Here is a 12165-nt window from a genome sequence, read left to right as displayed (position 1 = left end):
AGAGGAAAAATTGGGAAAAGAAATGAGAATGAGGCAAGAAAATCATGAAAAACAATTCAAAAGTTTGGAATGGAGGAGACTTCAAAAAATACTGAAGATAACATCTTAAAAAATAGACTAACACAAATTACAAAAGAAATCCAAAAAACCAATGAGGAGAAGAATGTCTTAAAAGGCAGAACTGGCCAAATGGAAAAGGAAGTCCAAAAGCTCACTGAAGATAATATTTTCTTAAAAATTAGAATGAGCAGATGGAAGCTAGTAACTCTATGAGAAATCAAGAAATTATAAACCAAAACCAAAAGAATGAAAAAATAGAAGACAATGTGAACTATGTCATTGGAAAAACAACTGACCTGGAAAATAAATCCAGGACAGATAATTTTAAAAATAGTAGACTATCTGAAAGCAATGATCAAAAATGAGCTTAGATAACATCTTTCAAGAAATTATCAAACAACTACCCTGATATTCTAGAACCAGAGGATAAAATGGAAATTGAAAGAATCCACTAATCACTTCCTGAAAGACATCACAGGGAGAACACTCCTAGGAATACTGTAGCCAAATTCCAGAGTTTCTAGGTCAAGGAGAAAATATTGCAAGCAGCCAGAAAGCAACAATTCAAGTACTGTGGAAATACAATCAGGATAACACAAGATTTAGCAACTTTTACATTAGGGGATCAGAGGGCTTGGAACATGATATTCTGGAGGTTAAAGGAGCTAGGATTAAAACCAAGAATCACCTACCCATCAAAACTGTGTATAATCTTTCAGGGAGAAAAATAGACAATCAGTGAAATAGAGGACTTTCAAGACCAGAGCTGAATAGAAAATTTGACTTTCAAATACGAGACTCAAGAGAAGCATGAAAAGGTAAATAGCAAAGAGAAATGATTAGGGACTTATTAAATTTGAACTGTTAACATTCCTATATGGAAAGATGATATTTGTAACTCATGAGACATTTCTCAGTATTAGTTGGAGGAAATATATATATATACATTAGGCAGAAGGCACAGGATGAGTTGAATATGAAGGGATGACACCTAAAAAATAAAATTAAGAGGTGAGAGAGGATTGTACTGGAAGAAGGAGAAAGGGAGAGGTAGAATGGGGTAAATTATCTCACATAAAAGAAGCAAGAAAAAGCTTTAACAGTAAAGGGGAAGAAGGGGGAGGTGAGAGGGAATGAGTGAATCTTATTCTCATTGAAATTGGCTTAAGGAGAGAGTAACATAGACACTCAATTGAATATAGAAATCTATTTTACCCTACTGGAAAACATATGGAAAGTGGATAAGAGGGGGGATGATAGAGGAGAGGACAGATTGGGGGAGGGGGTAATCAGAACAAACAATTTTGAAGAGGGACAGAGTCAAAGGAGAGAATAGAATAAATAGGGGACAGGATAGGATGGAGGGAAATATAGTGAGTCTTTTACAACATGAATATAATGGAAATGGTTTGCATGACTACACATTTATATACTATATGAAATTGCTTACCTTCTTCATGAGGGTGGGTGGGGAGGGAGGAAGAGAGAGAATTTGGAACTCAAAGTTTTAATAATGAATATCAAAAATTGTTTTTACATAAAACTGGGAAATAAGATATACAGGCAAAGGGGTATAGAAATCGATCCTGCCCTACAAGAAAATAGAAGGTGAAGGAAATAAGAGAAGGTAGGAGGATGATAGAACGGAGGGCTGATTGGGGGGAAAGGTATTCAGAATGCACGCCATATGGGGTGGGGGGCAGGGAGAAATGTGGAGAAAAATTGGAACTGAAAATCTTGTGGAATTGAATGCTGAAAACCAAAAATTAATTAATTAATCAATAAAAAAGAACTAGAGATACAGAGAAAGAAAGAAAAAAAAGTAGTTCCTGTCCTCAAGGAAATCATAATCTATTCAGAACAATTATGTGCAAACAAGATATATACAGGATAATTTGGAGATAAATTCAGCAGGAAGGCACTAAATTTAAGGACTGCAAAAGCCTTCTTGCAGAAAGAATTACCTGCCTTTGACTTCTGAAGCCCTTGATTTCAATGTGGAAGAATAATGACATCTGTGAACTTAAGGTCTTCAATGCTTAAGACTTGATAAATCTTAACAATGCTTTCCAAATTACTTTTGACAGTAATATTTATTTTCAGATGAAATCATTAGAAGTGATGTAGTAGTCATTAGGTTTGCTGGATCTTGAGTGATTTTCCATCATTGCCTTAACAAAACTACAGAACTTTCTATTATCATGTTGATTATTCAATAAATTGTTAATTTTCTTTAAAAATACTCTTCAGTTTTACTTAGATCACCAGTTTTATTGACATGTAATTGGGGAAAATAACTCCTAATAGTTGATTTAATTTTATCTTCATTGTTGATACATTCACCTTTTTCACTTTTGAAATAAGAATTTGGTTTTCATTTCTATTTTAATTTGTCAAATCAACCAATAGTTACTTAGTTTTTTTTATATAAAATGAATTCTCTGTTTAATTTATTAATGCCATTGTTGTGTGTGTTTTTTTTTTTACTTTCAATGTTATTAATATTGACTAGGATTTTCAGAATTTCTATTATGATGTTTAATTGGGAATTTTTCATTTATTTTTTCTAGTACTTTTTTCTAATCATATACCAATTTCATTGACATTCTCTTTCTCTCTCTCTCTCTGTTGGTTGATGTAAGCATTTAGAGACATTTTTTTTCCTTAAGTGCTGCTTTCAGAGCAGTTTTCCTTGAAGATTTCTTGAAATATGGTATCTAGGCTCTTTTTTATTCATTCAAAAACCATTTATTAATGCTTAATATATGTTAAATAGAATCACGATTTTATAGATGGAGAAATCAAATTGGGAGGGGGTGTTGTATAACCATTTGTCAGGGGATTCTTATTCAAGTGGACAAGATCAAATGCTCTTAACCTGGGGTACATGAATTTGGATAGAAAAAAATTATTTTCACTATAATTTCTAACTGAAATTTAGCATTAATTTAGCAAAATAAGCATAAATTCAATCATTATGAATGAAACAAATATTATTCTGAGAAGGAACCTCTAGTCATTACCAGACTGCTAGTGGAGTCCATGACACAAAAAAAGTTAAGATCTCCTCTCTAGACTAGAGGATCTCTGAAGTTCCTTCATGATTCTATAAAACTGAGACCCAGAAAGCCTGAGACATGTCTTAAATTTAGGTCACAGAATCCTAGACTGGCAGAGCTGAAAGTAATGCTCAAGATGATCTAGTCTAGCACCTTCATTTTATAAATTAGGAAATTGAGACTCAAGAAGATTAACTGATTTTCTCAGGGTCACATAGGTAGAAAGTGGTAGAATCAGAACCCATGGCTCTTGGTAACTAGTTTAGTGTGTTTTTCATGATACTATACTATGTCCTATACAAGTCAAGAGCGGAACAGATTGACCTCATCTGACATGAAAGACTCATTGAAAACCTTCTTCCACAGCACTGGGGTTGTTGTCTGAGACACAAATGCCCAAGTCCAGGATAATATCTCAGTCACAGAGCAAGGCCTGGTTTCCTGGTGAAGAGCATCCTCAGGGCTCCTTTCATGTCTTGTTCCTTAGTCTGTAGATAAAAGGGCTCAGCACAGGAGTGACCACAGTGTACATCACAGTTGCTGCTGTGTTCTCTTGGGCTGTGTGGGTGGATGTGGGGCTGAAGTACACTCCAATGAGTGTTCCATAGAACAGAGAGACTATGGCAAGGTGGGAACCACAGGTAAAGAAAGCTTTGCACTTTCTACCTGCAGATGGGATCCTCAGCATGCCCATGAAAATGCAAATGTAGGAGATCAGGATGCCAATGAATGGGGTGATAAGTGGCAGTGTTCCCACTGTGTAGACCATCAGGTCATTGATGAAGGTGTCTGAGCAAGCCAACTTCAGCAAGGGACTGAGGTCACAGAAGAAATGAGGAATTTCATTGTGGCCACAGAATGAGAGTCAGGTCAGCAAGATGGCATGGGTTAGAGCAGTAATGAAGGCTAAAAACCAGGATACCATGAGCAGAAGGACACAGATCCTGGGAGTCATGACTGTGTTGTAGTGTAGTGGGGCACAGATAGCCACATAGCAGTCATAAGCCATGGCGGTAAGGAGGAAACTCTCTATCCCCATGAACCAGATGAAGAACACTTGTGTCAGACACCCAGAGTATGGAAACATCTTATTCCCAGATACATGATTTGCCAGCATTTTGGGTACAGTGGTGGATGTGAAGCAGATGTCAACTAGGGACAAGTTGCTAAGGAAGAAGTATATGGGAATGTGGAGGTGAGAGTAAATTCTGATGGCCAATATGATAAGCAGGTTCCCTAGTCCTGTGATCAGGTACATAAGTAGGAATACCAGGAACAGAATCCTCTCCTGTTCTGGCTAGTCTGAGAGGCCCCGGAGGATGAACCCTGAAGTTCCAGAATGATTTCCTTCTTACAAATGTCTTTTCATGTTTCACTTGAGTCTTTTATTTGAAAGTTAAATTTTCTATTCACCTCTGGTCTTTTAATCAAGAATGCTTGAAAGTCCTCTATTTCACTGGATGTCTTTTTCCTCCTGAAGGATTATACTCAGTTTTGCTGGGTAGGTGATTCTTGGTTGTAATCCTATCTCCTTTGCCCTTCAGAATATTGTATTCCATGCCCTCTGGTCCCTTAATGCTAAATCTTGTGTTATCCTGATTGTGTTTCCACAGTACTTGAATTGTTTCTTTCTGGGTGCTTGCAATATTTTCTCCTTGACCTAGGAACTCTGGAATTTGGTTACAATATTCCTAGGAGTTTTCTTTTGTGGATTTCTTTTACGAGGTGATTGGTAGATTCTTTCCATTTCTATTTTGTCCTCTGGTTCTAAAATATCAGGGAAGTTTTCCATGATAATTTCTTGAAAGATAATGTCTATGCTCTTTTTTTGATCATGGCTTTCAGATAGTCCAATAATTTTTAAATTCTGTCTCCTGGATCTATTTTCTAGGTCAATTGTTTTCCAATGAGATATTTCACATTGTTTTCTATTCTTTCATTCTTTTGGATCTGTTTTACAGTGTCTTGATTTCTCATGAAAAGTGCTCCTCCTTGCCCCAGGACCACCACCCAGAACTATGACCCAGATCCAAACATGGGCAAAGCAAGAGAATCCTGCACCAGCAGAGACTTACCTGCAATCCCCATCTGATCAGCTGCTTGATTCCCCCTCAGTCGGTGGGCTGGAAGCTCTGGAAGCAACCTGCCACCTCAGAGCTGCAGCCAGGGCTGGGGCTGGGACCATGCTTTTCTCTCACCGCAGACCTTTTCCCACTGACCTTCTAAGTTGATTTTGGTCTTAATGTGTTGAGAAGTCTGGAGACCACCACAGGTGCCCGTGATTCAGTCCTCTGAGGGCTGCTCCAAGTTTGTGAGGCCTGTTTTGCCTCTGCGCCCATGCCGAACTGTATTCCTCTCCCTGCCAGGTGTGATATACCTTTCTGACCATCCAGGCTGTCTTGGGCTGTAAATATGTTTCACTCTGTCTTTTTGTGGGTTCTGCTGCTTTAGAATTTGTTTAGAGCCATTTTTTACAGGTATTTGGAGGGGTCTGGGAGAGATCTCAAGCAAGTCAATGCTTTCACTCTGCCGTCTTAGCTCTGCCTCCTCTTCTATCTAGTATCTTTTTTCAAGAAAAAAAAACTTTAGCTTTCAAATAGTCAAATAATAATTAAATTCTCTCTCCTGCTTGTATTCTTGAGGTGAGTTGTTTTTCTGATTAGTTGTTTAACATTTTCTTCTATTTTTTTCATTCCTTTGACTTTGTTTCATTATTTCATTTTGTTTCATTTAGTCATTAGCTTCTAGCTGCTAAGTTATTTCATTCAATGAGATTTTGCACCTCTTTCTCCTCCCCATTTTGTCATTTTTCTTTCTTTTGAAAAAGTTGTTTTCTTCAATTATTTTTTGAGCCTCTTTAACAATTTTGTCAATTCTGGTTTTTAAGGTGTTATTTTCTTTATTGTTTTTGTGCCTCTTTTACCAAGCTACTTATTCCTTTTTCATATTATTTTACTTCATTTTTATTTGTTTTCCCATTTTTCCTCTATCACTCTTATCTCTTTCTTTAGCTCTTCAAGAATTCTTTTTGGGCTTGTGTCCAATTTACTTTTTTATTTCCTTTGAGACTTTGCTTTTAACTGAGTTCATGTTCTTTTCTTCTTATGAGTTTGTATTTTGATCTTCCCTGACACCAAAATAGCTTTTTATAGTCCAGGTTTTTTGGTTTTGTTTTGTTTTGTTTTACTTTGTTTGGTTTTGTTTTTGTTAGTTGTTCATTTCCCCTCATTTCTTGACTTTAAACTTTATGTTAAAGTCAAACTCTGTTAACGTGGTGGTTAAGTGTAATGTCCCAAGCTTCAGGCTTTTTCTCACTACTGTTTTCAGAGCTACTTCTGGAGGTCTCTAGTTGTTTAAGTGCTTCCAAGGTGATATCATCTGAGGAGAGATGTGTTCAATTGTTTCCTGTTCTGTGCTCTGATCTTTACCCAAGAAGGACTCCTCCCCCTCTGCGGATGGCAGTACTAATGCTACTCAGGGACCTGGAAATGTGATCAGGATCCCTGTTCTCCTGAGGTCCAAAGCACTGGTCCTTTTCTCTGCCCTGCATATGGATAATGTAACCACATCCTACACCAAGTGCCTGTATTCTCTTTCTGACTTATTGCCCTACCCCTTACTTTCTCTGGGCTGAGAGCTCCTCAAACTGCAGCCACTGTTTCAGCTGCCTCCAAGGACCACTGCTGGTGTTGCCATGCCACATGTCCTCTGGGCCAGCTCCAACCCTCATGTCACAGACCTCTTCTTCTAACCTCCTAAATTATCTTAGGCAGAAAAAATGTTTCACTCTGACCTTTTGTTGGTTCCGCTGCTACACAATTCAATTTGAAGTGTTATTTTAAAATTGTTAAAAGAGAAATGTTGGAAGAGGAAGACTGGGTTGCTGCCTGTACCCCTCCATCATGGTTCCCTCTTTACTAGTGACAATTTTCATATAGTTATACACTAAAATACAATTAAAATGAAAGTGTTAGCTACAAAAAGTTCCTCTTAGGTACTGACTGAATGGCTTCTTGGATGGTGGAATGGGAACAACCTTGATTTATTTTCAAAGGGAAAAAATGAGCTCATTAATGGATTAATAGCTTGGGCTATTAGTAATCTGGGATCTACTCCAAGATCAGAGTATAATTGACAAAGTTAGCAATGACCTAGTTTGATCCCCTCATTTTTGTGTCTTATTAGATAAATCAAATGGTCTTTTTAAAATCTCATTCTCCTTGACTTCTCTGCAGACTTTAACACTGTTAACCACTCTCTCCTCCTCAATATTATTTTCTCTCCCAGTTTTAAAGACAAAATTCTCTCATATATTACTTAATTTTATACCGTGGTTTATGCCTTGATTATTATTTGCTTATAACATATAATATGTGTGAAAAATCTATGTTTGGGGGCCTTTCTGAGGGGGCCATGTCCCAATTTGTTGTGCATCTATGTGCTTTGCCAATAAGTCAATATGCTCAGAAGTTCAAACCTTTGTTTCCTCAGATATTGCAGATTTTTCTCATGACACTCCTCACCACTTAGTCTTTGAACCAATGATACTTGCCTCCAGGTTGTTCCATACACAAGACACTGAATCTCCCAGGTCCAGGCATTTTCTCTGGCTTTCCTCCAGGCCTTGAACATTCTCTGTCCTCCACTCTGATTACCTACCTCCATGACTTCTTTTAAGTCATACATAAATTCTCACCTTCTACAGGAAACCTTCCCCAATCCCTCATAATTCCAAGGCTTTCCCTTTTTTAATTATTTCTTATTTATTCTATACATAGTTTGTTTTGTGTATATTTCTTTGCATGTTTCTCATCCATTAGATTGTAAGTTCCTTGGGACAGAGGCAATCTTCTGACTTTTTTTTGTATCCCCAGCACTTAGCACAGAACTTGGCATACAATAGACATTTAACAAATGTTTGCTGATTAATTAATTGATTACTGATATGTAAAAATTTGGAATCTGAACTCAGGTCTTCTGATATGGAACTTAACACTTTTTCCCCTGTGTTCCAGAGTTGGTGCTTGTCTGTGAAGAACAGAAAATTCTCCCTAGTTCTCTTTTTTGGGAAAATCTTACTTTGACTGTGAAGCTCAGGGAAGGATGAAATGAAAGGTATACCTTTAAATTCTTTGTAGGCATCCATAGAAAATTAGTGTATGCTTAACAGTTTTCTCAGCTGGAACATATTCAAACAGGCAGATGGAAGATGCCTTTGGGACATTCTCAGAGGAAAACTGGGCCAGAACATCTGGAAGGAGCTCTTCTCTACTTCATGACCAGAAGAGACACTGCTAACGCCTTCCCAGATGCAAATGCAAAATCAGAGATTAATAACAGCTGTTATTTTTATAGAATTTGATATTTCAAAATGTACCAATATGGTACTAGCATTCCTACTTTTCTTAGTGTTTTCAGCAGCTGAACCATAGCCGTGTTAAGCATTGAGGGCACCAACTATTTCCTGAACTTTGCAATCACTGAGAAAGATGAATGTGTAAATATATTCATTATTGGCATACAAACCACATAGGCTTTTTGGAGGTAAATTTTCTTAGTGGAGACAGAGAAATAATGAGCTGTAATAAGAATTGTTCAATGCCTCTCTTTTGGATAAAAAAAAGACCTTTTTGTAGGTTGTCAAGGGGAGGAAAAAAGTGCAGTGAGCACATATCCTAAGAAAAAGCATGAGTGAATGGGGGGGGGAGAAGGATTTCAAGATTTTGCAACAATTATCCAGATTAAAATGATAATTAGATATCAATTTGGAGAATAAGTGAAGGCTGGGTAAAAAAAAAAAACCTCTCTGGTGGTGAGAGGTTTCTTGTATAAGTGAGTTCATTTACAGAATACGCAAAAAGCTATGGGAAATATAGGCTGGCTAGCCCCTCACATTACTGGCTTTCCAGAGTGCACATATAGACTTGGGTGCAGGAGCATTATTAAGTAGCCATATTGAACAGAATCTGTTCAGTGACCTTGGGCTATTGCATTGCTAGCTGAATATGATAACTTTCTGAAAAATATAAAATGAAAGAAAATTGTACCTCTTGGCAGAATTTCAAATGGAAAACATAAACACAAATGTAGTAGAGCTATTTAGAAACACTAATAGTGTTTTACGTTGCTGTAGAGATCACCAGGAGAGAGTGCTACCTCACTTTACTAATAACCATGATACTAGTAACCCACAGATGACTTCCAGATTACTTCATGCTCTGTTCCCTTTATTCTATTCTTCCTTAAACTTGATTGATGCTGCTGCTACTTGGAAAATTACTCAAATCAGAATTTGCAACATCAAATGCCTTTCAAAAAAAAGAAAGAAGGAAAGAAAGAAAATAAACCTGAATGACATCCAGATACCAAATTTGTGTGCCCACATGTGCATGATTGCACCCCCATATATATTCTTTAAATACTTTCTTGAAGTATCCAGATTTTGATGATATTATACTTTTTCTTCCTAAATTATGTAACAATGTGGGAATTTTTTTTAAAATTCTATATAGGATTTGTTTTTGAAACTCAAACATAGGAGTCTTGTTTTATTTTGTTTAAATAAATCAAGTAGGTTTGAAAAGCTTTCAAAACAGACAAGTTACTGGAGACATCATTCACTTTGTATGGCTTCTATTTCCTTACAATCAAAGTTTTGTGTGTGTGTGTATGTGTGTGTGTTTCACGACATGGCTAATATGGAAATATATTTTGCATGACTTCACAAGTACAATTGATATTTTATTGTTTACCTTCTCAAAGGGTGCAAGAGGGGCTGGAGGGAGGGAGAGAATTGGGAACTTGAGATTTAAAAAAAAGATTTTTTTTTTTGGTGAGGCAATTGGGGTTAAGTGGCTTGCCCAGGGGTCACACAGCTAGTGAGTGTTATATGTCTGATGCCAGATTTGACCTCAGGTCCTCCTGACTCCGGGGCCAGTGCTGTATCCACTGTGCCACCTAGCTTCCCCCCCCCACCAAAAAAAAAGAATGTTAAAAAAGTAAAATTATTTTTCAAATTAAATGTTAAACAAGAAAAAAAAGAGACAATATCATGAGTATCTGAGTGACCAGGCAGAAAATACATTTCACTGCTTGTCCAATTACAGGACAGTTTGGAGAGTGACTTGCAAGTAACTTATTTTTTTTTTTTTAGCACTTTGTGTATATATGTGATCTTCAATCACCAATAGCTATGTTTTAGCTGCTTATTCCAATAACAAAATCTTTTATTAGCTAAGACAGTTAAATGTTTAAAAAAATAAGTTCTGTTAAAGCAGGGTGGGAGACAATGGTAGAGAGGAGTTGTGTTTGAACTCTCCCCTTAAAAAGTAATGTTAATTCATCAAATGAATGTTCATATTTGTATATCAATTAGTAGTCCCTAACATCTCAGTGAGGACTTATCTCAGGAACTCCTTGATATTTTCAAGTTATAAAGTTAGGTTTTTGAGGTAACTCACATAAGAGTTCAAGCTTCTACCCATCCAATGATCTTTATTCAGAGAACATGCAGGAAGCTTTAAGTACAGTAGCAAAATATTTAAATGAGACAAAAGAATTAAGAGAGACTCTAATAGGAGAAACATCTCATGCCCAATATACCACAAATGAAGGGATACATGTTTTTATACTTTCTGGTTTGGTGAACAATGACAGCCTTCTCAGGGAAAACTTAAAATGAGATAGTGAAAAATAGCCCTTCTTCATGTAAGCTAATAGGATGACAAAAGAGTTCTTGTCCCACGTAGTTTCATTTTTATCTCTGGGATTCCATTTGTGTCAGAACTGCCAGCTCTTTTCTCTCTTTCTCTCTCTCTTCCCTCACACTTAATACTCCAAATCTCCACTTTTCACTATTCTTTCCTGATGCCTAGAATCCACTCCTCCTAACCTTTGCTTTGCAAAATCACTCTCTTGACTCATGATGCAGCTGAAGCATCATCTTTTACCTCAGGGGTCAGAAAACTATGGCCCATGGTCCAAATCTGTAAGTTCATAATCTGTATAAAAAGTCAGTTGACCAGATTTGGCCAATGGGCAATTGTTTGCTTCCTCTTGTATGTAAAACATTTTGTTATCCTTCCAAATGCTAGTGGCCTCCTTTCCAAACCACCTGATATCAAAATAATTTATATTTATTTCATTTGTCTTATAATATTTAGTCTGTATGTAATTAAATCCATCTTGTCCTCGATATCATGTAAATGTCTTGAAAGTAAGATTTTTTTTCTTTTTTTTAAATTTGTATCCACAATCTCTATCAGAGTGTCTGGCATATAATACACATTTAATACATACTTATTGACTTTTGAGTAACTGGTAGATTGTCAATCCACTAAATTCCTATCCTCTAGTTTATCTGAACTCTGTATTCAACAATGGGTATAGACTGTTGTTCTGTAATTCCTGCTGAGCAAACCATATCATCCAAAAGGTTATCAACCAGCAACTCAGAAGCATCACCTTTTCTCTGTGGCAACCTGTCACCACACTTCTATCTTTTCTCCCCTAGCTAGGTGGTTTAGTGGATAAAGAGCTAATCTGGCATCAGAAAGATCTAGACCTCAGACCAAGATAGCTACACAACTTTGAGCAAGTCATAACCTCTGTCTGCCTCAGTTTCCTCAACTGTAAAGTAGAGATAATGAAACCACCTAACTCCTAGCATTATTGTATAGATCAAATGAGATGATATTTGTAAAGGACTTAGTACAGTGACTAGAACTAAGTAAGCATTTAGTAATTCCTTCTTCTAAATTGTGAGTGCTGGCATAATCATTATGTAAGGCACAAATCACACAAGATTCTAATCTTGTTAGCTCCTTTAAATTTCCCTATTATAGGCAGTTGTGTCATTCTGAAGCTCTCTTTTGGGAAAGGATCGCTGCATTTCTTGAGATTACTTAATAGTTTTTTTTTTAACAGGTGAGGTATTTTGGTTGTATTTGTAGGCAACAATGAAAATCCGTAGAAAAGGAGATACTAAAAATTAGAAGGAGATTGCAGATGACAGTGAGAAGAATCTGTTGGAGAAAATGGGATGAAA

The 12165-nt window shown here is 36.7% G+C and overlaps 1 pseudogene; it reads right to left on the bottom strand.

Annotated features, from left to right (window-relative positions):
- Window positions 1-3538: 3538 nt before the first annotated feature.
- Window positions 3539-6849, bottom strand: LOC114048135 (annotated as a pseudogene).
- Between the last annotated feature and the right edge of the window lie 5316 nt (window positions 6850-12165).

This window comes from Vombatus ursinus, unplaced genomic scaffold (assembly GCF_900497805.2).
Source record: "Vombatus ursinus unplaced genomic scaffold, bare-nosed wombat genome assembly UNPS02014791.1, whole genome shotgun sequence".
Taxonomy (NCBI): domain Eukaryota; kingdom Metazoa; phylum Chordata; class Mammalia; order Diprotodontia; family Vombatidae; genus Vombatus; species Vombatus ursinus.
Note: the sequence above shows the minus strand (reverse complement) of the source record. Positions and strands in the feature narration are given on the sequence as shown.